The sequence below is a fragment of the Ptiloglossa arizonensis genome, chromosome 13, assembly GCF_051014685.1.
Source record: "Ptiloglossa arizonensis isolate GNS036 chromosome 13, iyPtiAriz1_principal, whole genome shotgun sequence".
NCBI classification, from domain to species: domain Eukaryota; kingdom Metazoa; phylum Arthropoda; class Insecta; order Hymenoptera; family Colletidae; genus Ptiloglossa; species Ptiloglossa arizonensis.
This window is the reverse complement of record NC_135060.1, coordinates 11,934,561-11,960,304: the sequence shown is the minus strand read 5'-3', so window position 1 is coordinate 11,960,304 and position 25,744 is coordinate 11,934,561. Positions and strand designations below refer to the sequence as shown.

Genomic DNA, 25,744 nt, shown 5'->3' with positions numbered 1-25,744 from the left:
CATCAGTCTCGCACGATATTGTAGGCGAAAGGGTTAAAGGGATAAATCATTTTTAATATTTGAAATTTTCTTTTCGAAGATTTTGTACAAATCTTCTTTCTAATATTTCAAATCTTCTTTTTCAAAACATTATAGAAAGGTTTCTTTCTAATATTTTCAAGAAAATATATTCGAACGTACGAACGTGACAAGATTCATCCTTGGTTCTTACCTTTTCCACGGTCCGATTTCCTTACCACGACTCTCGCGAAAGAGTTAAAGAGATAAATCTTTTCAACTAAGGAAAGATTCTGTTGTCGCGTGAATCTACTCGACTTTTGCGATACTGGTTAGCACAGAACGTGATATATTTAGATACGAAAGTGAACAATGTTTCTATGGAAGGACGAGTGTGGCGAGTATGTGTGGAATTATTGCACGAGCGACTTTAGCTTTAAGTTTACGTTACGATAATGAGTATAGCGTGATATGGTCTAGATGTTTTGTATACGGTACGAACAGAGTCAAAGTTAGAGAAATGTGCGTGGCGTCGCTTGCTATAGAGTGTTAAGAGAGAGAGCATACGAGGATGCTCGATGAGTTTTGTCGTTCGATAAAACTTATCGAACAAACCAATATAGTATAGCACTGTTCGATAAGTTTTATCGAACCGAATGCTCGGTTCTCACGATCATCGTTGAAACATAATCCGTGCGAGCGATCGAAGCAAATTTTTCGCATCGACGAAATTGTCGAAATACTCTCCAGAGACCGTAACGAGAAATAGCTCGAGTTATGGCCTATCTAAATGAATACGTTCCGAGCTATACAAAATTAGATCCTCGTTTATCGAAGGATCCAACGTTACATTGTATCCCGCATTCCCAGAGAGCAATTTCTATCGGGTTACACAGTAGATTCCACTTAATCGGCGCACGTACATACCAGGAATGGAGTACTTTGACCCAATTAAGCGGCTGCTCCGAAACACGCAAAGTTGCATGACCATTTTCACGGTCAATTTGTTCTTTAAGGCGTGCCTCGAACGAACTGCTGTCCGTTTAACCGATGGTTCGGTTAACTCGAATCTACCGCCTCGTAAACATCTCGAGGAAAAGAAAAAACAGAAAAAACAAACAGAAAAGAAAGCAGATCGATCGCCGGTTCTCGTTGAAACTTCGTTCACCGATCGAGAATCGGTTTCTCTTTCTTCCTTCTGACCATCGGGGCAATTAACGCCACTCGCGTTGTAGTTTCCGTTCGTTAATTTCTCTCTCGGTTAGGTTAGCAGCTGGAATTCAAATTACGACGATTCTTCGGCTCGCAGCAACCTTTCCACGGGTTTTGGGGCGCATTTTTCAGCGAAGCATTTCTCAGCGACCATGTTCTTGTGACGCCACTTTTACGCGTCATTTGGTCAAATAAATATTTCGAGCAAAAAGAATTCCAACTAAGGATCATTAAGGAGACGAATCCCTTCAACTAAGAAAACATTCTGTTGTCACGTGAATCTACTCGACTTTGACACTTCGTTGAACATATTCACTTTGAAGGTTAAACTTAGATTTTCCACAGTGTGGAAGAATAAACTTAGGTTTATTCGCACGTGGATATATATGCTGTGTATTATACTAGGTTATTGAATAAGTTTTATCGAACGACAAAATTTATCGAGCAACCTAGCATAGTCTTATTCCGTTGAATTGCTTTGGGGTGAGAGTGAAGATTAGGACAAAGTTCGACCGATGTCATTCTGTTTATTACTGTCATTCCTGTACTATGGATTGTTTTTGGTCATTCGCGAGGACAAGGTTCGGCTGATGACATCTGGTGATAAATAATCTTTGAACGACTCGTTTGATGCTTCCCCCTCCTTTCTCAACAAACATTTGGACTACGAAGGAAGCTTCTTCCAGAAGCCCAGAATGCTCAATTTTCACTGTCATTCGTGAACTACGGGTTGTCTTTGGTGTCTCAAGGATAAGGTTCGACTAGTGTCATCTGCTGATGGATAATCTCTAAACGAGTCGTTTGATGCTTCCCCCTCCTTTCTCAACAAACATTTGGACTACGAAGGAAGCTTCTTCCAGAAGCCCAGAATGCTCAATTTTCACTGTCATTCGTGAACTACGGATTGTCTTTGGTGTCTCAAGGATAAGGTTCGACTAGTGTCATCTGCTGATGGATAATCTTTGAACGAGTCGTTTGATGCTTCCTCCTTTTCTTTCTGATCCAATGTTTCTTCTTCCATGAGCACAGATCGTTGAATTCTCAGCGGTCGAAATGGGCGCAAATAAGGGACGATGCCGCTGAAGAATCTCGTTCGGGTGAACAGTTCCCCCGTAGGAAGGCTCCTGGAACCGCGATCTTTTGCTGTCCGTTTCCTTTTTCTCTTTTTTTCTTTTCACTTCCTTTTTCTTTTTCTGCTCCGATCTCCCTCGTTCCAGCCCGCTCGGGGGTCAGAGGTGCGATGGGACAGGAGATTTGCAATTTGTACACGGGAAGACATTGGCCGGTGTTGGGGGGCACGCGCGCGATTGGCGAACGCTCGGGATCGTCTCCCGTGACAATTCGGCGAGATGGAATTGCATATCGCGTACAAATGGACCCGATCTCTGTTTCGGTCTTCTTCTCTACGGGATATATTGTACGTGGAATTTCGCGAGGCGTTATTTTTTTTTCCGCGGTGCTACCGGAGCAAGTATTAGGGGGACCGGAAAGTAATGTCGTTTCCTTACATTAAATTCAAACACATAAATTTTTAACGAGTTTTTATTTTTAATCAATGATATAATCACCCTCATTATCAACAACCTTTTGCCATCTAGTGTGCAAATTTTCAATGCCGGATCGATAAAAATCAATTGGTTTTTGAGCAAAATATACAGAGATGGCATTTTGAATATCATCCAAATTTGCAAATCTTTTGCCACTTAGAAAGTGTTGAAGCGATCGGAATAAATGGAAATCCGATGGTGCAACATCGGGCGAGTATGGTGGGTGAGGCAGTACCTCCCACCCCAATTCATTAATTTTTGCCAAGGTTCGTCTTGCGCAGTGCGGTCTTGCATTATCGTCTTGCAGAATAACGCCTTTTCTGTTGACAATCGCTGGCCACTTTTCAATTAAAGATTTATTTACACGATCGAATTGTTCACAGTAAAGGTCTGCATTCACAGTCTGTCCAGGTTTCAGCACTTCAAAATGAACAACGCCGCGAATACTCCACCAAACACACAAAAGGGCCTTTTTGGGGTGTAAACCTGGCTTAGCAGTACTTTGTGGCGATTCATTTGGAGAGAGCCACTGCCTTTTGCGTTTTGGATTATCATAAAGAACCCACTTTTCATCTCCGGTGATCAAGCGATCAAAAAACGCTTCTGTATTGTGCCGTTGAAGCAATAAGTTGCATGTGGTGGATCGGTTAGCCTTCTTCTCTTCGGACAGATTATGCGGGACCCAAACACCTGCTCTGCTTACTTTCCCAATCTGCTGCAAATGTTCTTGGATGGTCGACCAAGGTTGGTTAAGACTGTTTGACAATTCCTCGATTGTCTGACACGGATTTGCTTCCACTTCCGCACTTAACACGTCATTGTCTAACGTTGTTGGTCTTCCTGATCGATACGAGTCGGAAAGATCAAAATTACCGGATTTGAACTTGGAAAACCACCTTTGGCATTTACGAACGTCTAATGCATTTGGATAAACATCGCAAATGTTTTTGGTAGCAACTGTTGCGTTACTACCCTTGCGAAACTCAAAAAGCATGCAATGCCGGATATGTACCTCTTCTGGTATTTGGCTAGCCATTTCACCCAAAATTGTAAAGAAAAATTTTAAATTTAATTATTTACAACTAAACAAGTCACTATAACCTCAGAATGTCTTTGCTACGACTTTAATGTACACAATGAGCTGACAAATGACAATCAAATAGTGACATGCGCAGAAACGACATTACTTTCCGGTCCACCTAATAGATGCGTTTAAAAATGTTCTCTGCGAGGCGAAATATAGGAGGATCGTGGTTTCGAGAGTTTTTGAAAACGTACGCGATAAATATACTTTTACTAGATAATTAGAGGATTAACGTCGGGAAGAAACGTATCATCGAACTTTTTTCCCGAAAGTTTCAAAGTGAGCGTATATTTCTAGGTGTTTATTATTTGGTAAGGCGAAACGTCGGAGCTGATGCGAACGTTTAAGAGAGCATATTCCGACTTCATAATTAGAGGACTACTTTCGGGGAAAATTGTGTCGTGAATCTCTTTTCGCGCATTTATCAAAGGAAATAGATACGTCTAGATTTGTAACATTTAGCGGAGTGAAATATAGGACGATCATGGTTTTAAGAGCTCTTAGAAATGTTTGAAAGTTACATTTCGAGCACGTAATTAGAGGTTTCGTTTCAGGGAAAGTTGCGTCGTAAGACTTCTTTGCAAACTTTATCAAAGTAAATAGATATCTTTATGTTTTCAGCAGTTAGAAAAACGAAACTGGAAAAATACTTTTAAGAGCTGTTGCGAACCTCTAATAGAGTATATTTTCATAATTAAGAAAAGTCGCTAGAAGGAAATATTCCGTACGAGTAAAATGGAGACATTATTACTTTCTAGAACCGTGAAGTATTATGCATAAAAGCGACGTTCGTACATATGTTAAGGAAAGAGCAATATCCACCGCTTGTATCATTTTTTTTTTTTACGAGCGATGCAATAATACTGCGATCATCGTTTATACAATATTTAGGAGTTCGTCTAGACAGCAAATTCAACTGGAGAGAACGCGCAGAAGCAAAAAGAAAGCAGGTCGTATTAAGATTCGAAGATACATATCGACTACTTGGCAAAAGCTCAAAATTATCATCGGAGAAGAAAATCTTCAATTACGAACCAGTTATAAAATTTATACGGATACATGGCATAGAAACTTGGAGATGTGCTAGCCCATTTGATATCGTTCCGCAGCAGAGATCCTGATCAAAAATACATCGTACAATGACCGATGGCACTGTGGCACGTTTTCAACGAAACTCTTCGCGAAGATCTTAGCGCTCAACCGTCGTAAATGTTATCCAAGAACAAGCGTCAAATATCATGATAAATTGATACCTCGCGGTAATCCATTTGTCCAACAACGGGACAATAAAAGACCTAACTGCCCAATTGACCCTTCGCGAAGTAGAAGAGGACTGGAAATGTCTTCAAAGTGTACGAGTCAGCATCTGTACCAAAGTCTTGGCTCAAAGGATGCCAAAACGAATATATACATCCAAGTCGATGATAATGATTCTTATTTTCTCTCACGTTCATTAATTTGAATTTTTACTCAACGTCCGTCTGCTTTAAACTTCCGTAAATGGAAAGTTCGTTGCCTTGAATTATTTCGTAACGAATTAAACGCGTTTGCAACCCCCACAGTTTACACGGATAAAAATACTCGTTACTCCATAAAGGAAGAAAATTTGTTGCGTTATTGTACATATTGAAATTAACTTCGAAACGGTCCTACCGAGATCGAAGATACACTAACCGTCCATGATACCTCAATGTTACAAATATGGCCGTCTCCGATCTTCGTTCTTTTTTTCCGTAAACGTCGACAGCTATATGGTGAACGACCGGTGTTCTTACCTCGCACTCTGTTCATTTCCCCGAAATACGTACTTTCTCGGTTGTTTCGAACAATACGACAACGTCGTCCAGGCGAATAGTCGTTTGGAGTCAAAGGGAATGTTACATAATGAAAACCGTCCCGCGTCTGGATGGCGGCACAAAAGGAATTTAAGAGCCCTCGGAGGAGGAGGAGGAGGAAACTCGAAGTCAAGTGATTTAAGATTTCGCGCCACCGTGAACGACCTTTTGTCACGGTTCGTCGAACTTTGTCACCGCAGGAACGAAGAGTATCGCACACGTAAGGTGTCCCGTGGACGAAATTGCTTTGGTTTTCGACAACCAATGGAAAACGTGCACCGTGACGCACGGTGAGAAAATAATTGTTGCTACGGAGCAACTCGGTGAAAGATACTTTCTGGTATCGTTTCACTTTGCGTTGTGAAATTAAACCCAAGTGAATCGTGAATCGAATCGGTCGAGTTTAAATATTGTTGAGATTATATTTGGTAAATTCCACGTGACTAACGATTTGAAAAGTAAAGAAAGTACTTTAATATCGTTACTATGTTTACTTGAAAAGAAAAGGCTAGTAGTAACTTTCACTGAAATTTGCTGTGGCATCTTGACGTTGTCAGATGTGACTTTTCCCGCATAGAGAAAATTTTATTACGTAGGATAATAAGATTGTTATTTAATAGAACGCGACGTCCATCTGGAGAACGTAGTATTAACCTCTTCGCGTACAATATCGTGCGAGACACGTAAGGAAATCGGCCCAAAACGTAAGAATCATAAATGAGTCCATTCCGTGTACAAAACACCTAGACCATACCATGCTATACTCGTTATCGTAACATAAAAAACAGAAGAACCATGGATGAGTCTTGCCCCGTATACAAAACACCCAGACAATACCACTCTGCACTCATTACCGTAACGTAAACTTAAAGCTAAAGTTGCTCGCGCAATAATTCCACACATACTCGCCACACTCGTCCTTCCATAGAAACATTGTTCACTTTCGCATTTAAATATATCACGTTCTGTGCTAACCAGTATCGCAAAAGTCGAGTAGATTCACGCGACAACAGAATCTTTCCTTAGTTGAAAAGATTTATCTCTTTAACTCTTTCGCGAGAGTCGTGGTAAGGAAATCGGACCGTGGAAAAGGTAAGAACCAAGGATGAATCTTGTCCACGTTCGTACGTTTGAATATATTTTCTTGAAAGTATTAGAAAGAAACCTTTCTATAATGTTTTCGAAAAGAAGATTTGAAATATTAGAAAGAAAATTTGTACAATGTCTTCGAAAAGAAAATTTGAAATATTAGAAAGAAGATTTGTACAATGTCTTCGAAAAGAAAATTTGAAATACTAGAAAGAAAATTTGTACAAAGTCTTCGAAAAGAAAATTTCAAATATTAGGAAAAAGATTTGTACAATGTCTTCGAAAAGAATATTTCAAATATTAGGAAAAAGATTTGTACAATGTCTTCGAAAAGAAAATTTGAAATATTAGGAAAAAGATTTGTACAATGTTTTCGAAAAGAAAATTTGAAATATTAGGAAAAAAATTTGTACAATGTCTTCGAAAAGAAAATTTGAAATATTAGAAAGAAAATTTGTACAAAGTCTTCGAAAAGAAAATTTGAAATATTAGAAAGAAAATTTGTATAAAGTCTTCGAAAAGAAAATTTCAAATATTAGGAAAAAGATTTGTACAATGTTTTCGAAAAGAAAATTTGAAATATTAGAAAGAAAATTTGTACAATGTCTTCGAAAAGAAAATTTCAAATATTAGGAAAAAGATTTGTACAATGTCTTCGAAAAGAAAATTTGAAATATTAGAAAAAAGATTTGTACAATGTCTTCGAAAAGAAAATTTCAAATATTAGGAAAAAGATTTGTACAATGTCTTCGAAAAGAAAATTTGAAATATTAGAAAAAAGATTTGTACAATGTCTTCGAAAAGAAAATTTCAAATATTAGGAAAAAGATTTGTACAATGTCTTCGAAAAGAAAATTTGAAATATTACAAAGAAAATTTGTACATAGTCTTCGAAAAGAAAATTTCAAATATTAGAAAGAAAATTTCTACAATATCTTCGAAAGAAAAATTTGAGAGTTGTAACCGATCTTGCTGTTGATTATGGCACGCATTATCGAAAGTCAAATGTTATGGCAAGGTGTCAAACGAAGAAATCGATAAAAAATAAGTTACTCTCTCGAACGTGTACCACGAGAGTCGCGTAATATGGGAATTGGCAATTTGTTTTTAACATGTCGGCGACCCGGATAACGCACTACGATCATTTCCGCGTGTACTTCATCGATGCCAAAGTTTTGGTAGAAGTTGTAATGGATTTTCCCATCGAGGCAATTCCACCCATCGTTTTCCACGTCACCGGCACTCGAACCGGAGAGAGAATCCAAGTTCCAGGATCGAAACACAACGATACCGATACACGATCTCTTCGTAACCAGGAATCGATCGAAAAGAATCGAGGAAATTACGCGAGTAACGATCCGAGCAACGTCGTTCATTATTCGCAGCCATTATCGAGACAAGGGCGGTTATGTCGTGTGAGATAGAACGACATTTGACGAGATGGTATCTATTGTTTCTCGCAACAGAACACGTTCGCGTAGCATAGTTAACTTGCTCGACACAAGTTAAAGGGGGTAAAATCAATACGATGTTCCTTCGATCGTGAAGGAACGTTCTTGAATATGCATTGTCTACGTAATTAGCTGAATCGTTTCGAACGTGTAGCCTAGTACTTGCGTGTTCGAGGCAATATAGCTACCGTACCAATGAACGAAACATGTTTCTTCCTTGGTATAGCAAATGTATTATTCGCGAGAGAAAGAAGACGCGTTCGTTCTTTGAATTTCAAATTCACTGGATTCAACGACGATGTAGTCGATTAAATTTGAATTGCTGCTCGGTGTACTTCACTACGGAGTAATTTACAACATCGTAGATATTATCGAGCTTTTATAAGGTTACAATATATTCTAGTCTTCTTCAGAAGGAATATAACGAATTAATCTAATCGTTGTTGGCTGCCGCATTATGTTTTATGTATTTGTGATTATTGTATCGATCGTGTTCCACGGAAAAATGAATCTAGTCCTTCTACAGTGGATCAAAAAAGTATTTGTACACTATATTATGAGGAAATTTACCTAAGCTATTACATATAAAGCCGCATATGACATAATTTTTTTTTTGTGAACAAAGAATGTTCTCGAGAGGATAAAATTAAGACTCGAAAATTCAACATTCCTTCATTGCGTTTATACAATTCTTTTGGGGATCTTATTTCACAGTTGAACGATAGAGCACTAAAAAACTGAACAATTTTTGCGAGAAAATTTTTATCGTATCTCGCACGATTACAAAGTTACGAAGAAAATGAAATCGGCTGAAATCAGTCTTTACAGTGCCATTTTCTCTTCGACTTTTTATGTATAACTTTTCATGATAGTGGAAATAGAGCAAAACTTTTCGTACGAAAAATGTTCAACTGTTAGTGCTCTATCATTTGGTTGCAAACAAGTTCCAAGAGAAGTTGCATTAAAAAAATAAAAAAGACATTAAAACCTTTGAGGCTCGATATCACTTTTTCAAAGAAATTTTTTGTGGACAACAAAATTTCTCTACATACTCACTATTATACTCTACATGGGCGCAAACTTTCATTAAAATCAGTTTTACAGGTAAGAAGAATGTTCTTACAATACAGCGTGCAAATACTTTTTGTAGCCACTGTATCTTTGGTATATTCGTAAAGTATCGGTTTTGTTCTATACCTCTGAAACTTTTATTCCAGTGTGTTTGAATTGGACATCTTCGGATCCAAGGACTCGTGGTACGGTGTGATTGGTATTAAACCGTAGAAATTGTCCCCTTCTACTTTAAAGTCTTAAGTTCGTGCAGTAGTATACGTTATCAGTATTGCATCGAACGACACTACAGTCATCGAGACCATGTTGAATTTTCCCAATTGTGCTGTGCGAGTCAGGAATTGCCGGTACGTGGTTTCGCGATTTCAATAATACCGTAGCGGGTTTTCACGACCCTGATATAATCGATATCGAATCTTGCTACTTCAGCGTTGTTGGTATTAGGTTTTCGCAGTATCAGACTCGTTGCAACCGGATTTCAAACGTCGCCGTGGTGAAGATTACTCTGAGATTGTCTTTTACCAATGCGACTTATTTGTCGTAAAAAACTCAATTTATAAAAATAACCGAGTATATTTAATAATTTGGTAAGAAAAATCATATATAAATCAACGCTTACCTAAATGATTGAAGGAGAAATAAAATCACCGACAACTCAATCTTATAACGCTCCAACATTTTGGATCGTCGTTAAGAATAAAACGGTAAGTAGAATAATATTCTTTTCTCTTTAACGAATTCGTTTCTTCTCATTTTCCTTCTAAATTTACAATTTTCATTGATTTCTTCTCCGGTTGCTATTTTCTTCAATTTCCACGAAGCTCGAGGCTCGACGAAGAGTTCGATTTAAACAGATTAAATAGTCGTTTCTTTCCCGAATGAATTCTTACATCCCACATAAAATGTATCGAACGGTTCCGTTAACCAAGTTCGAGAGAAAACGAATGAATTTCCGTTCGCGAACGTCGTTTAATTCCGTACAGTTCCACGATCCGCGGAGCACATAGTGACACGTACATCCGACATTTGAGAGTTTCTTGCACGCCGCGTCGTAATTCCGAATAACTGACAGCCTGTCGAGGATCTTCGCCCGATGTCGTCCTAGTTACATTACGGTGACTTCTGTTCTTCCGTCTCGTGGCTCGTAACGCGGGAAGATTGACCGTTGGTCAACCGAATCATGCGTCGATCGATCATGCGTTTATTAACGCGGACGTGCATACGTTGCATACTCGGTTGCAAGAAGCGTTGCATGCAAATGTATGGCACGCTTTCGACGACACTCGCGGCCGATATTTCGAACGATGCACGCTCCGTATGAACGATGCTCCCCCATACGAATGGTATTTTTCATTCGAGCAGTAGCCATTCGATTCTCGAAGCAACAAACCACGACTTTTAATCCCCGTAATGCGTTACGTCACCGTGCGTTTTATCGTCGCTTAACTCCGTGCACGGCCTCGCGTAAAACATTTCGATCCACCGGTGACAAATAAAAGCTTCAGAAGTTCTCGTACTCGTTTAATTATTTTTATCATTAGGATCTCGCCCCGTTCTGGTCCCGCGCACGAGTTTCGCTAATTACGTTCGCTTCGTAATTTTGGAAATTCGTTTCTACCAACGAACGGGATTCTCCCGTCGCGGAGATATTCTAGATATTGCAATCGCGTTTAAAATTCTTTCGAGCGCGTAATAAATGCAGAAAATTTCGCCCGATTGTGTAGGTACGCGTCGATGGAAAATACTTCGCGTCGAGCCGGTAACGATTTAATTCGATAATGTGTATTTAAATACGGACAGAATAAATAGATAGAAACGAATTAGGATAAAGAATACATTACACGGAACGAAGAGAGAAGCTCGACATTTTTTCGATTCGACGAACCGTGGTGTCGAGATTCGTTCGATTTGAAAATTTGAAAATTGAAACGAACGCGCGATAAAAAATGCAACGCGTACGTCGATGGTTAATAATTTGTGAAAACCGCGCGTTTTACGAACCTCGAAGGATAAAGTTGAATTTTGAATCTGGATTTTCCAAACATTCGTTCAATTCCATCGTTCTCCAAGTTTTTTCACGTTGCTTCGTTTGTCAGATTTCGTTAAATATTCTTTGACTTTTTGGCCGTCATCGTTTAACCGTTATTTTTCGATAAAAGGTTTAAACTCACTTTTCTGTTTCGAAAGGTGAAAATACGAGCTGCCGTACCATTGTTTACCATTTGAAAATTAAAAATTGTTTCACGCCCATAGAAAAGAACAGTTCTCGGTGTGAGAATTTCACAGAACTGTGTTCTCTTTGAAGTCGTTTCAATTTTTTGACCGATTATCGTTCGTCAGAGGTAGAGAAAACTGTATTTTCACTTTGATTTTATTCGGTTTATTTATAGCGATAAATACCGCCGACAATTAACTTCGCGTCTCGTTCACAATTCCGCCCCCGATATAAATAGTAATTGCTACTTTAAAGAGTACTCGATGACAACTTCAAATTGCAAATCAATTTTATTTTATCCTTCATCGGAGTTTGTCACTTTACCGTTGAATACAGTGCGTTAAATATGAATATTCGAGGACGAATCGAGATGGCGAGAATAATAAAAAACGATTACATAAACATTCGATTACAAATCGGTACAATCTACTTCGTTATTTCGCTAACAATTTTTAGCCATTTGGTAAATTTTCTTCGCGACGACGATTCGTTCGGAAAATTTCTGACGAAACGGTAATATCTTTTTGATAAAATTGGGCGCGACAATTTAGTTTGCAAGAATTTTTTTTCATTGTATAATTATTTATTTATGAGAATTTCATCCGTTCGAGTTATCTCGTATATCTCTCTCTACGATAAAATTATTGCCACCGTATCACGTCTCACTCGAAATTACAACGTTCGCGATCAATCTGTTTGTTTTCCCGTTATTTAAAAGAGATAGGAAAATGGTCTGATTCTAGCGCGACACCGTATATAATAATAGCTACCGTTATTCCGTTGCACGGACCCGAGAGTTTGTAACGTGGAGAATTCTTCATAAACTTTCCGTTTCGTTCGTTCGAATCGCCTTAAAAGTATTTATCGTTATCTTTCGTCGGCAATGCACCATTTTTCGAAGTTGCTCCGAAAACTGCTTTTCATCAACGCAATCTCTTCACTCGTAACTTTCACAAAGTCGTTCTATTTCCTTTTTCCAAGGCTTTCGGTTGGCGCGGACTAATTGTTTCCTGTATTATATCTCGACGGTGTCTCCAAAATTCTGGAATTCCGGGAATACATTGTTCAAGAAGCCTGCTTATCCGGGGGATTTGAAGAACTTTCCTTTGTTAAGGGACAAAGCGTCTTAGCCACTCCTCCATGGAGAGCTTCTTTGTGTTTTCTTCGTATTTTGAACATTTTTCAGACACTCTTTTACAATTCTTCATCCACCGACGCGTACGAATTTATATATGGAACAATTTATTAAATTATAAATACTTAATACTTTAACAATACCTAGATAACAGTACATAACGTGACATTTATACATGTGGAACAATTTATTAAATTATAAATACTTAATACTCTAACAATAGTTAGATAACAGTACATAACGCGACATTTATATATGTGGAACAATTTATTAAATTATAAATACTTAATACTTTGACAATACCTAGATAACAGTACATAACGTGACATTTATACATGTGGAACAATTTATTAAATTATAAATACTTAATACTCTAACAATAGTTAGATAACAGTACATAACGCGACATTTATATACGTGGAACAATTTATTAAATTATAAATACTTAATACTTTGACAATAGCTAGATAACAGTACGTAACGCGACATTTATATACGTGGAACAATTTATTAAATTATAAATACTTAATACTTTGACAATAGCTAGATAACAGTACATAACGCGACATTTATATACGTGGAACAATTTATTAAATTACAAATACTTAATACTTTGACAATAGCTAGATAACAGTACAAAACGCGACATTTATATACGTGGAACAATTTATTAAATTATAAATACTTAGAACTTTGACAGTAGCTAGATAACAGTACATAACGCGACTATGATACAACTTTATACAACGCTTTACGACTCTCGACTCAACATTCAATACTCTCAGCTTAACAGTCTCGACTCAACACTTTCGGTTCAACACTCTCGACTCAACGCTCTCGGTTTTCTCTTTTATTACCCTCTTCCAGGCACGATCTTCGAAACTTTGTTCTCTTAAAGCTACATTTTCGCAAACCTACGCTATGCTAAAATTACGATACTACATGTATTTGAATCAAGATGAAAGATAATAATTATAACTTTCGGTTTCGAAGGATTGAAAACAACGTATCGCTCGAGAAATTTTTCCGTATTTAACTTGCGGTTCGATTCAAACGTCCTATGGAAAACTGTTAAGTTGGCGAGCGGCACTCCGTACATACAAGAAAGGTACTAGTGGTATAATTATCAATTAAAGAACATACACGGTATCGAAAAAGGTATGCAAATATAAAAATTACAATTTCCAAAAAATTGCAATTATTCGATGTTTCGATAAAAATGAATCTAACTGCATTTCTCAGGCTCGCCAACTGTATCAGCTCCTTACAATACGTAAACAATATCTAGAATAACATTTTGTATTCCATCGTTCATCAATCGTCATCGAGATCACTTTCCTCGTTATTTTCTTTAGTCTCTCCTTGAAAAGGTTCACGTTAGCTCGATGGTTCGCTTTCGTCGACAATATCGGTAATAACAGTTACAGACCGGTTTACTCGGTCAAACGATGTAAATTTCGTAGCGTAATTTTCGACGAGCGGGGCGCACGGGCGGGAATTAAAGCGGAAAATCAGGCGCGCATTCAGCGCGCGAATCGTCCCGACACGATTTTATTTTAATTCCGACTTTCGACACAACCACGGTTTCGGGGACGCATTTTTAATGGCCCGTTGCTGGAAAACTCGGTTAACAGTTCGACCATTGTTACCGAATATAACTACAAAATCTCTCGCGTACAGAGGATGCTCGCGTATTTAAATAATAACGCCGTCCGAATCGGATTTTAAAGATGAATGCAGGCGACACGGACGGACGGACGCGCCAACATTGAGGAGATAAAAAATACAAAATGAAAGAATTGATTGCCAAACGCTGAATACTCGGTATGGCGCAAGCGTTTTTGCGTTCGCGGGTAAATAAATATGCACCGTATCCGAAATCAATGGACGGGAACAAACGTTCCTCGCTGTTTTTCGTGCTCGGGACGCCGCAGTCGGTTCGACGATAAGACATCGATAATTCGGGCAATGTGTTTCGATTCATCGACGATATCCTCGAGATCTCGATAATCCACGGATGTACAAACGAGGTAGAAAAATGCACCGCGCGACAAAAGGCGAAATAATTTTTCGGTCGAGACACCCGACATTAACCAGGGAAATTTATTCGACTTATAAAACACGTTCGACTCGATGTACCGGGTGTTGCGTAAAACGTGGAACAACCTCGAAAGAAATTAACATTTCTCTCGGATTTGCAGAATCGTGCAACGTACCGATCGTTTCAATTTTAAGTAACGTGAAAGTGAGCTACTATAATTCTGCTCAATTTTACATTTTACAATGTGGGATTATGGAATTGTTTAGTACAAGAGAAAATGTAAATAGGACGTTTATTTTTTGATAAATGTATTACAGTCGTGCAGCGGAGTATGGTTATGAACAACTGAACAGATTGTAACGATCACGTTGGCACACCAACGGAAAAAATTCTCAAGTACTGCATGGTTCAATGTCGTTGTATTACAACACACAATCAACGATCCTCCTGACAATTTCTAAATACTTGCACAAAAACTTCAAGAATCATTCGAGTAGGTTATCTCGATAAAAATTCCACTCGCCTTCTAATTCCAAGAACAATTAGTACAAGAATACTAGTATTGCAGCATTGAGAAGCGGTTGAAACGTGTTTAGAAATAAGATTGTATAATACAAATTTTCATACGACGTACTGTTTTAATTAATCCGTGCAATAATTACGAGGCTGCATAATCGTTGCATTTTATTATTATCGCTGGTATATTTTACTACAATGATGTATATACAGTGAAAATACTCGCGCCGAATATCTTAATCTTTGATCATCGTACATTACGACCAAATCACCCGTTGTACTTTAACTGGGTGTAACAGTTCCATGTAAAATACGTCATTACACGAATTGATCGAAGAACGTCGTTATACGTCGTAGTATAAAAATACCACTGTTACCTGATTGAAAATCTGTTGAAACCAGGTCAGAAATCAAATCGGGTAATATAAATTTTCGTACGATGTATTTTCTTAATCCTTGCAATAATTACTCAGTCGTTGCATTTTATTATTATCGCTGGTATATTTTCCTACAATGATGTATATACAGTGAAAATACTCACACTGAATATCTTAATCTTTGATCAACGTACATTACGACCAAATCACCCGTTGTACTTTAACTGGGTGTAACAGTTCCATGTAAAATACAGTCGAAGATCGTTTCTCGGGAACGTTATCAGCGTCTATATTTGAGGCTGCGTTGGATCGATCGTCGTGTATTCTCGTCCCGTTTTCGTACGGTAAACAGGAGCTAACTGCGAACGAAACGGAAAGTGATTTTCGTCTCGGGCTGCGGCAGACTCATCGGCGCGGAATAAGCTGCTCGCGTTCGAGCTTCCCCCACCCTCTCTTTAAAATCGGCGCCAAGAGTGGGGGTATAGGAGCATTTCGCAGCCGAGAGAGTTCGAATAAAAATTCCCGTAATCGCGTCCCCGACCGCGTTTCTTCTATCCGTTCTCGCGGAAATTAATATCCCCGTTCTGAATACCAACCGATTTCGTTTCCCGCTCGTCGTTCAAGATGAAATGCGTCTTCTGTTCGCCTCGACGGATATCGTTTCTGCCTTTATTTCGTTCGTCACGACGTTGCCTCCACCCTCGTCGATAACTTCGTCCCGTCTCGTTGACCCTGATCGAAATCACGCGGTTAACGTCACCGTGGTCTTTTATCGAGGATCGTTAAATTTCGACTCGATGGTTGTACGACGATCTCGCGGGCAAAGAACTCACGACCAGTCGAAGACTTCGTAGCTGTACACCGAGTCGCGTGTAAACGTTGGGTAACTCGTGTAATGCGAGGCTCGCTAGCTGTTGCTCTGTCTCGCTCGCTCTCACGTTCACCTTACACGATGGGCGATACCAGTGCTTCGAGTGCTTCGATGGTGTAGATTTTGTTACTCGAAAGCGGGAATTATTCGAATCGTATCTATCGTCCATACGTGACGAGAAAGGAGTCCTTTTTACTCTATCAATTTACCAGTTTCCTACCATGACGTGTATTAATTTTACCGATCGAGATCGGTGAACTGGATCGATATCGGCCAATAGCAACGATGTGTACGAGAGCAGGGAAACACAGACTGGTATACTGAAGCAAGGATGTAGACACTCGTTTGCCTTCTTGTCGCGAATAGTAGCTTGCAACGTATTGAAGATCGATTTTCACGAAAAATAAACCCTCCAACGAAAAAGTTTATTCAATATTTTCGATTTGCCGGTGTACGAGAAATTGCGACAGTCTATCACTCGTCGATACCACGGGTTTCTCCCTGGGCGCTGAGTTATTTCGAAAAATTGTAACGCGAAAATAACGGCTGAAATTGCAAATAAATATTCATAAATAAATTTCCCAATGGATCGTGCAACACGATCGTAAGGCATCGGTTCGAATTTTTCTTATACTCCGTGTAAAATAACTCCCGAATGGAAAAAATCTGTTGGTCCGTACCGGTAAAAACACTGTGCAAAGTTTGGTCGCTAGATTTGTCGAAACTGGTTCAGTTGGAGATACGAAAAAGTCACCGCGTCCCCGTATCGCTCGTTCGAGCGAAAATGTTGCTGCTGTTGCTGAAAGTGCGAAAGAAACCTCGGGCGCATCGATTCGACATCGTTTTCGGGAACTGAACGTTTCGAGGACCAGTTTGCAAAGAATTTTGACAAAAGATCTTCATTCGAACGCTTACAAGATTCAATTGTGCCAAGAACTTAAACCATTCGACCATTTCCAACGTCGTACGTTCGTGGATTGAACGCTGCGGAAGAAAGAAGACGATGACGATTTTTTCGACAAAATGATCCCCAGCGACGAGGCGTATTTTTACCTTGGCTACGTGAACGAACAAAATTGTCGCGTATGGAACTCGGAAAATCCACGACAGGTTGAACAATTGCCAATGGCATCCAATGCGAATCACCGTTTGGTGCGGTTTGTGGTCAAAAGGCGCCATTGGGCCATTTTTCTTCGAAAATGATAATGGCGAAGTGGTTACTGTGAATAGGAAACGATATCGCGACACGTTGACTGGCTATTTCCGGCGTCAATTGGAAGGTCCAGACTCGACCGATGTTTACTTTCAGCAAGATGATGCTCCTTGCCGCACAGCGAACGAAACAATGGCACTTTTGCGAACAAAATTTCCGCAACGCGTAATTTCTCGAAGAGGTGACGTTAATTGGTCACCAAGGTGCGTATTCGACACCTTAGGACATTTTTCTTTAAGCTCGCGTCAAAGGTAAGGTTTAATCGTAATCGTAAGGTAAAATTGATCCGAGTTTGTGCGAAAACGTCGTGAAAAATTTTGGGGAAAAAATCAATGATCAAGAAAAAAAGCCAAGGCGGCCATTTGGAAGATATCAAGTTCCGTTGTTAACTCCCAAGTTTGTACTTTCAAATAAATAAAAAAACATCAAGATCACTTAAACCGTTTGAGTTTTATACAAAAAGTAGATCGACCGGTGATGTTTGGGACATCCTTTTCTACCAATTTCAGTCGACGAAAGCTCGCATTGATTAAACAAAGCTTCGAAAATAGTCTGGAATCGATTATTTGGTAAATTGGTGAACGTCAGATTTTCGGTTCTATTTTGAAGTTGTTACGCGCAAAATGGCGGCGCGACGCTCGGCGCTCGACCGTGGAAAAACCCAATTAGCCTCGCGATCCAAGCAAAATTAACGCCCGATCGCACCGTGGGGACTCGCGACGATTTTAATTCTCGCTTTCGTCGGTGCGACCATTAAATCTTCTCGCTGGAATCTCGCGTACGGTTCCCGATCGGCCGCGAGATTGCGAATCGATATTACGGGAAGCAAACCGTCTGCAAGCAATCGAGAAAGTCCTACAATTTTCGTCTCCCACGTTCTTCGTGTTCGTGTCTAATTGAAACTACAGCGGGTCTCCTCACCTGCTCCGTTTTCATCGATAATATCACCAACCGATGACACGAACGGATTCAAGAAGTTCCACAAGCTTGAAAAGGCAACGCGACAAAGAGGGCACTGATTTCTTGCAACGTCATCGACGAAATCCTCCGGGAAACCGCTTTCAGCGTCCGTGGCATTGTGCGCGCGTATTTCGTGGATGCTCGATTACGACGAAACGACGATGATTGAGCCGAAAGGATACTAATTTTACGCTCGAATTGATTTACAACCGGGTGAAACTAAACGCGAATCGAAACGAGCCACTGTGCATAACGGTTTAGTTTTCGTATCTTTTAGAAGAGATGGAGAGATTGAAATTTCTACGTACGTGTGATAAGTTTCGAGCGATGCAAGAAAAATGTTTTACAATTTAAGAATTTGACGATAGACGCACCGATAGAAATGTTTAAATTATATTAAAAGATTTCTGTTCCGTTCTCTTTGAATGGTATGCTCGCTGGAGGTTACGCTCTTCCTACAGAAGAAACATTTCGCAAAGTATTGATAAGTTCACTCCTATAGTTCTAAACGCCAACGATCTGTACCTAGGTAGAAATGAATTGTTAAATTGTTCGCATCTTGACAATTTCTTTCGCCCTCTTCTTGAGACGCTTCGAAAAGCACCGATGCGTAATAATAATATGGTAATTGATTCACGGGTGTAGACCGTATCAAACATATTTTGTACAGGGTATGTACTCTCTGAGAAACTCTCATCTTCGTGGGTAAAATATTTATGAAATGAAATTTGAGAAAATGTATCGTTTGTAGTCACCACGGTACTTGACGTAAATAGAGAGGAAGGATAATGGCTCCTCTCGTAGATTTTTCTACGTTGTATACAACATTGCTTATTACGTTTCGAGCTCCATTCTGGGTCCTGTCTGCGCTCATCGTACGTTGTTTAATTTTTACCCGGTTTTGCAACTATTTTCGTCAACTTTGCCTCCGTGACTGTCGTTCCTTATTAAATTCTTTGAAACTTAACCGCGTCGACGTACAGGTAACGAACCCAAATTTAACCGTATCGTTGTTTAAGCATCATTTCGAAACAATTCACTCGTCGAGGCACCACGAGGACATAGTTGTCTTCGTACAAAGATGTTTTCTCTCCATTTCCATGCGACTGTTGTTCTCTCGTTTAGTCTTTTGTTGCATTATTTCTTATTCTTTTCACGTTTTCATCGTACGCTTCGTGCATTGTGTTCACTATCAATTACAGTTTCAAGAAGCAGTTCTTTTTGCGTATTACACAATCACTCGCGCAATAATCGGTCGCGAAGAAACTCTTTCGTGTTTCAAAATTTTAGCAACGCGCTCTGTACCGTTAACTTCACGTTTCGATCAATCGTTCCGAAAGAATTTAACAGCGGAGATCGAAACGCAAACGAACGATGATCCATTCAACGTAGAAAATCACCATTTATGAGACAAGTCATTCTTCTCCTTATTCGTACAAATGAAGTCGCGAAAGCTACAAATCAAAACTTTGCTTATTAATTAACACGGTGACAAGGAAGACGACAACGAAGAGTCGTGAACTTTCGAACGTAACTTGAAAAAATTGAACTCGACGAATCATCACGATTCTAAATTCTATTTTAGCAGAGAGAATATATTCGGACACGGTCTGGAAAAGACATTGGAAAATTTCTGAATCGTTATTCGCAAATTGTATGTTAATTTCCCAATGACCGATTTCAACGATGGAAACAAAAGACAGGCACGATGAAACAATTGGAAATGAAAACAGAAAATGGGACTTCTTTGCGACGATATTTTTTTTCTCACGTAAAAGTAAAATGTTTACCTCTCGAATCCGAAACCTGGCATCGATTCCGTTAAAGATTTGCAAACGTTAACGTATTCGTTGGCTTCGATCGCTCGAGGACGACGATAATGTCCCCGAAGCGAAACTCAAAGTGTCGTGGCACTTTAGATTGGCTGCGTTACGATTCGGTGGAACGTATACGTAGTGCACTCCGATCGCGCGTCTCGCGACGAATATCTTCGGGGCGAAGCGTCGTATCGGCGATCGTAAATCAAAGAAACGATACACTTATGGAAATATGGGAGCCGAACAGCTGGCAGCCACGGTATGACAGTTCTTCGCGAAACCATTGAAACGAAGATGGGATCTCGGCGAGCGTACTTCTGTAAAAGCTTTGCGATTTATGCCCTCGATAAGCCGCGTGATCCGCGTTACTTTCCAGCGAGTTTCTTACGAGTTATCAAATTACTACGACGCGTTTATGCTTTACGAGGGATTTGCGGTGGGTTCGGCCACGGACAGGGACGAAGTACGGTTCGATAATGGTGGGTATAAAGGAACGTTCGCGATTTAAATCGATTAAGTATCGTGACGTATAGGAAACGTTTAGGAGGTCTTCCAATTCGTTCGTTTTAACAAATCGATTCTTTTACGTTAGATTTCCTCGATCTCTTGCCCGTGGAACGTGAGTCTCGAAATCTTTCGATCGACGTTGTCTACGCGCGATAGCAATTTATCCGAATTGGAAAAGTATATATACTTTGCGTACGAAGTGTCGTGTAATTGATCGGATCGTGCAATTAAACTGTTTGTATTTGTTTGATACGCGCGATGATAAGTTTATTTTACGATAATCGGAGAGCGGACTGACTAGTTTCGGACTGAGAAATATGGGAGTCTAATTTGAAGACTGTTTGAAGTTTTAAATATTGTTGCTTCGACGAGATTCTAATTGACTGTTCTAAGTTTTAAAAGTTGTTCGTTCGAGTTTTAACAAATCTTTTACGTTAGAATTCCTCGATCTCTTGCACGTGGAACGTGAGTCTCGAAATCTTTGGATCGATGTTGTCTACGCGCGATAGCAATTTGTTTGAATTGAAAAAGTATATATACTTTGCGTATCAAGTATCGTGTAACTGATCGGATCGTGCAATTGAACTGTTTGTATTTGTTTGATACGCGCGATGATAAGTTTATTTTACCATAATCGGAGAGCGAAATGACTAGTTTCGGACTAAGAAATATGGGAGTCTAATTGACCGTTTGAAGTCTTAGATATTGTTGCTTCGACGAGATTCTAATTGACTGTTCTAAGTTTTAAAAGTTGTTGCTTCGAGTTTGGTAAACAATTTGATCTCTCGGTTCGCTGATGACCATCTCGTCACCTTTGATTTATATTCCATCCGTTTAGTTACCAATTCGATCGCGAGGGTGTAGAAATACCAAGTTTCTGTATATATTCTCCAAGTTGCCATAGATTTAACAACTCCGGGGTTTTTTAAAATTTCGAACTCGTTATCACTCGTAGTTAACGGTGTCTACGTATTTATCATTCGTGGTGAAATTACACAACGTTCGATACGAAGGTTAATTATTGCGCCTTTTTATCAGAGTGAAAAATAGAAAATAGAACATAGAAAATTTAACGATATTAAGCACACAGAAGGGGTACTTATCCGAAAACAAATGCTCGACCCAGTAAATGTTCGTTATGCGTGTACTTCGAACGGAGGCAAACGTTGCTGTTTGCGCAACAAGTGTTCGATGAGTAATTATTCCAGTATTTACAGTTTCTTTTCTTCTTAGAAGTAGTTAAACGTACAATGGGACAAAAATGGAATATAAATCGTCGAAGACACCGGCCGTTCGCGATCAATTCGACGATCGAACTCAGAAATATTTTTAAGACGTTTCACGAACGGAATAAAAAAATAAAAAAACAGAAAATTTAACGATTCTACGCGCACAGAAGCGGTACATATTCGCGCGTACTTCGAACTTGGGCAAACGTTGCTGTTTGCGCAACAAGTGCTCGATGAGTAAATATTCCCGTATTTACAGTTTCTTTTCTTCTTAAACGTAGAATGGGACAAAAATGAAATATAAATCCTCGAAGACACCGGCCGTTCGCGATCGATTCGACGATCGAACTCAGAAATATTTCTAAAACGTTTCACGAACGGAATAAAAAAATAAAAAAACAGAAAATTTAACGATTCTACGCGCACAGAAGCGGTACATATTCGCGCGTGCTTCGAACTTGGGCAAACGTTGTTGTTTGCGCAACAAGTGTTCGATGAGTAAATATTCCGGTATTTACAGTTTCTTTTCTTCTTAAACGTAGAATGGGATAAAAATGAAATATAAATCCTCGAAGACACCGGGCGTTCGCGATCGATTCGACGATCGAACTCAGAAATATTTTGAAGACGTTTCACGAACGGAATAAAAAAATAAAAAAACAGAAAATTTAACGATTCTACGCGCACAGAAGCGGTACATATTCGCGCGTACTTCGAACTTGGGCAAACGTTGCTGTTTGCGCAACAAGTGCTCGATGAGTAAATATTCCGGTATTTACAGTTTCTTTTCTTCTTAAACGTAGAATGGGACAAAAATGGAATATAAATCGTCGAAGACACCGGCCGTTCGCGATCGATTCGACGATCGAACTCAGAAATATTTTGAAGACGTTTCACGAACGGAATAAAAAAATAAAAAAACAGAAAATTTAACGATTCTACGCGCACAGAAGCGGTACATATTCGCGCGTACTTCGAACTTGGGCAAACGTTGCTGTTTGCGCAACAAGTGTTCGATGAGTAATAGTATTCCGGTATTTACAGTTTCTTTTCTTCTTAAACGTAGAATGGGACAAAAATGGAATATAAATCGTCGAAGACACCGGCCGTTCGCGATCGATTCGACGATCGAACTCAGAAATATTTTTAAGACGTTTCACGAACGGAATAAAAAAATAAAAAAACAGAAAATTTAACGATTCTGCGCGCACAGAAGCGGTACATATTCGCGCGTACTTCGAACTTGGGCAAACGTTGCTGTTTGCGCAACAAGTGCTCGATGAGTAAATATTCCCGTATTTACAGTTTCTTTTCTTCTTAAACGTAGAATGGGACAAAAATGAAATATAAATCCTCGAAGACACCGGCCGTTCGCGATCGATTCGACGATCGAACTCAGAAATATTTTTAAGACGTTTCACGAACGGAATAAAAAAATAAAAAAACAGAAAATTTAACGATTCTACGCGCACAGAAGCGGTACATATTCGCGCGTGCTTCGAACTTGGGCAAACGTTGCTGTTTGCGCAACAAGTGTTCGATGAGTAAATATTCCGGTATTTACAGTTTCTTTTCTTCTTAAACGTAGAATGGGACAAAAATGGAATATAAATCGTCGAAGACACCGGACGTTCGCGATCGATTCGACGATCGAACTCAGAAATATTTTTAAGACGTTTCACGAACGGAATAAAAAAATAAAAAACAGAAAATTTAACGATTCTACGCGCACAGAAGCGGTACATATTCGCGCGTACTTCGAACTTGGACAAACGTTGCTGTTTGCGCAACAAGTGTTCGATGAGTAAATATTCCGGTATTTACAGTTTCTTTTCTTCTTAAACGTAGAATGGGACAAAAATGAAATATAAATCCTCGAAGACACCGGGCGTTCGCGATCGATTCGATGGACGAAGCCAGAAATATCTCAGGGTCGCGTGGAGAACTCCGGAACGTTCTTGGAGTGGTTTGGAAATTTGTCGAGTAGCGGTTAAGGAACGTGCCCTCCCGAACGCGTTGCTCCTTGTTCCATTCGGCGTGCTTCAGGGGCACGAAATTCAGTGGCACAGCATACCTCGAATTTGCCGCGATCGAGATAAGAGCACGGATATCGTATATCGTGCGGAGGGTACAGTCGGCCGCAGCAATATCGCTCGGCCGGCGATCATCTCGCTAGTTAATCTCTTTCCTTGTGTTGGCACTGCTCGCGAATCAGCGGTTCGTATCGCGAAATGGCAGAACATACGGAAGGATGTTCAGTTGCACGACGAAATACCACGACGAACGATAATAACGGAATGATAAACAACAATGGAGCGCTCGTCGAAAATATCGAGAATTTCGAAACTTTCGTTTATCAAATCGTAACCTCGACGAGAATTAATTTACAAAGCCACGCTCGATGATGTTAACTTCAACGACGGAAACAAACGACGAGCATGAAAGATGAGAAATTAAAAAAAAAAGGCCCTTTAGCTATCGTATGGAATGCAATTGTATTCCTTTGCAACAGCATGTCGCTTCTTTCGATACAACCAATTATTCAGGTTCACGTTCGACGTTGTTATTTTTGAAAAGGGAAGATACATTGAGCGAAGATACCTTAACAAGTTTTTTCATTGTTTTTCTTTTAGATTGTATTTATTATATTATACGATTTGATATAGTTTTATTGTATGGTTTCCGCGAAAGAGTTAACAAACGGCCGAAATATTGAAATAACTGAACGAAAAGTGGGCTTTTATAACCGAAGAAAAACGACACATTGTTTCTGTAATATATTGTTATATAAATTACTAATTGAAATGGATTCGGATGCTTTGTGATCGTCTAACAAATCGTAATTTTGAAAAGTCATATTCCGTGAGATGATACTCCGTTTTTCGTACGGTATGCGTTGCTTGCCATATTTAAGAAATAAACGAAGAACGTGGCTTTAGAAAGCACAGCGTATTCCACGCGTGAACGTATCGATTTGAATAATAGGCCCTCTTCGATGCGATTCAAGCAAAAGTATCTCGCTCGTATCTAACATTGATCAACACGAACAACGAACGCGGGGCTAAAAGACCATCGAACGTTTGAATACGAAACAAAATCAATCGAACGATGTAATCGTTAATTTCCGGGAGCCGAGCGTTCATTTTCTACAACAGACTTAAATAAAATTGACCGGAACGTTGCGCTCGAATTTCTCGATAAATTGAATACATCGAAACGGTAAAAGTAACAACCGTGTACGGTGTTGGATTAAAAGTAAAATTTAATGTAACATTACACATTCCGATGTACGTGGTTGTTGCTTTTATCCGTCTCTTCGCGTAACATTTATTGAAAAATTCATCGACACGTCGACCCGATGGAATTTTATTCGTACCACCGTCAATTAAAATCGACGATCAGATGCTTTTAAACGAAAAACTCTTTTGTTTAAACGTCGGTGAATAGGGTTCGCTCGTATCGAAACATTGATGTATTCAACGAAACGTGGCCGTTCAAGTCTCCTTTATGTTTTATTTTCCGTGTTGCCGATGGCGGTTCTAAAACGGATAATTTTATGCAGTCAGCTCGGCCAGCA

At 39.4% G+C, this 25,744-nt stretch overlaps 1 protein-coding gene across 1 annotated transcript in view; it reads left to right on the top strand.

Annotated features, from left to right (window-relative positions):
- Positions 1-25,744, top strand: part of LOC143153668 (uncharacterized) — a 151,690-nt gene that overhangs the window by 18,654 nt on the left and 107,292 nt on the right. The window lies entirely within an intron of this gene.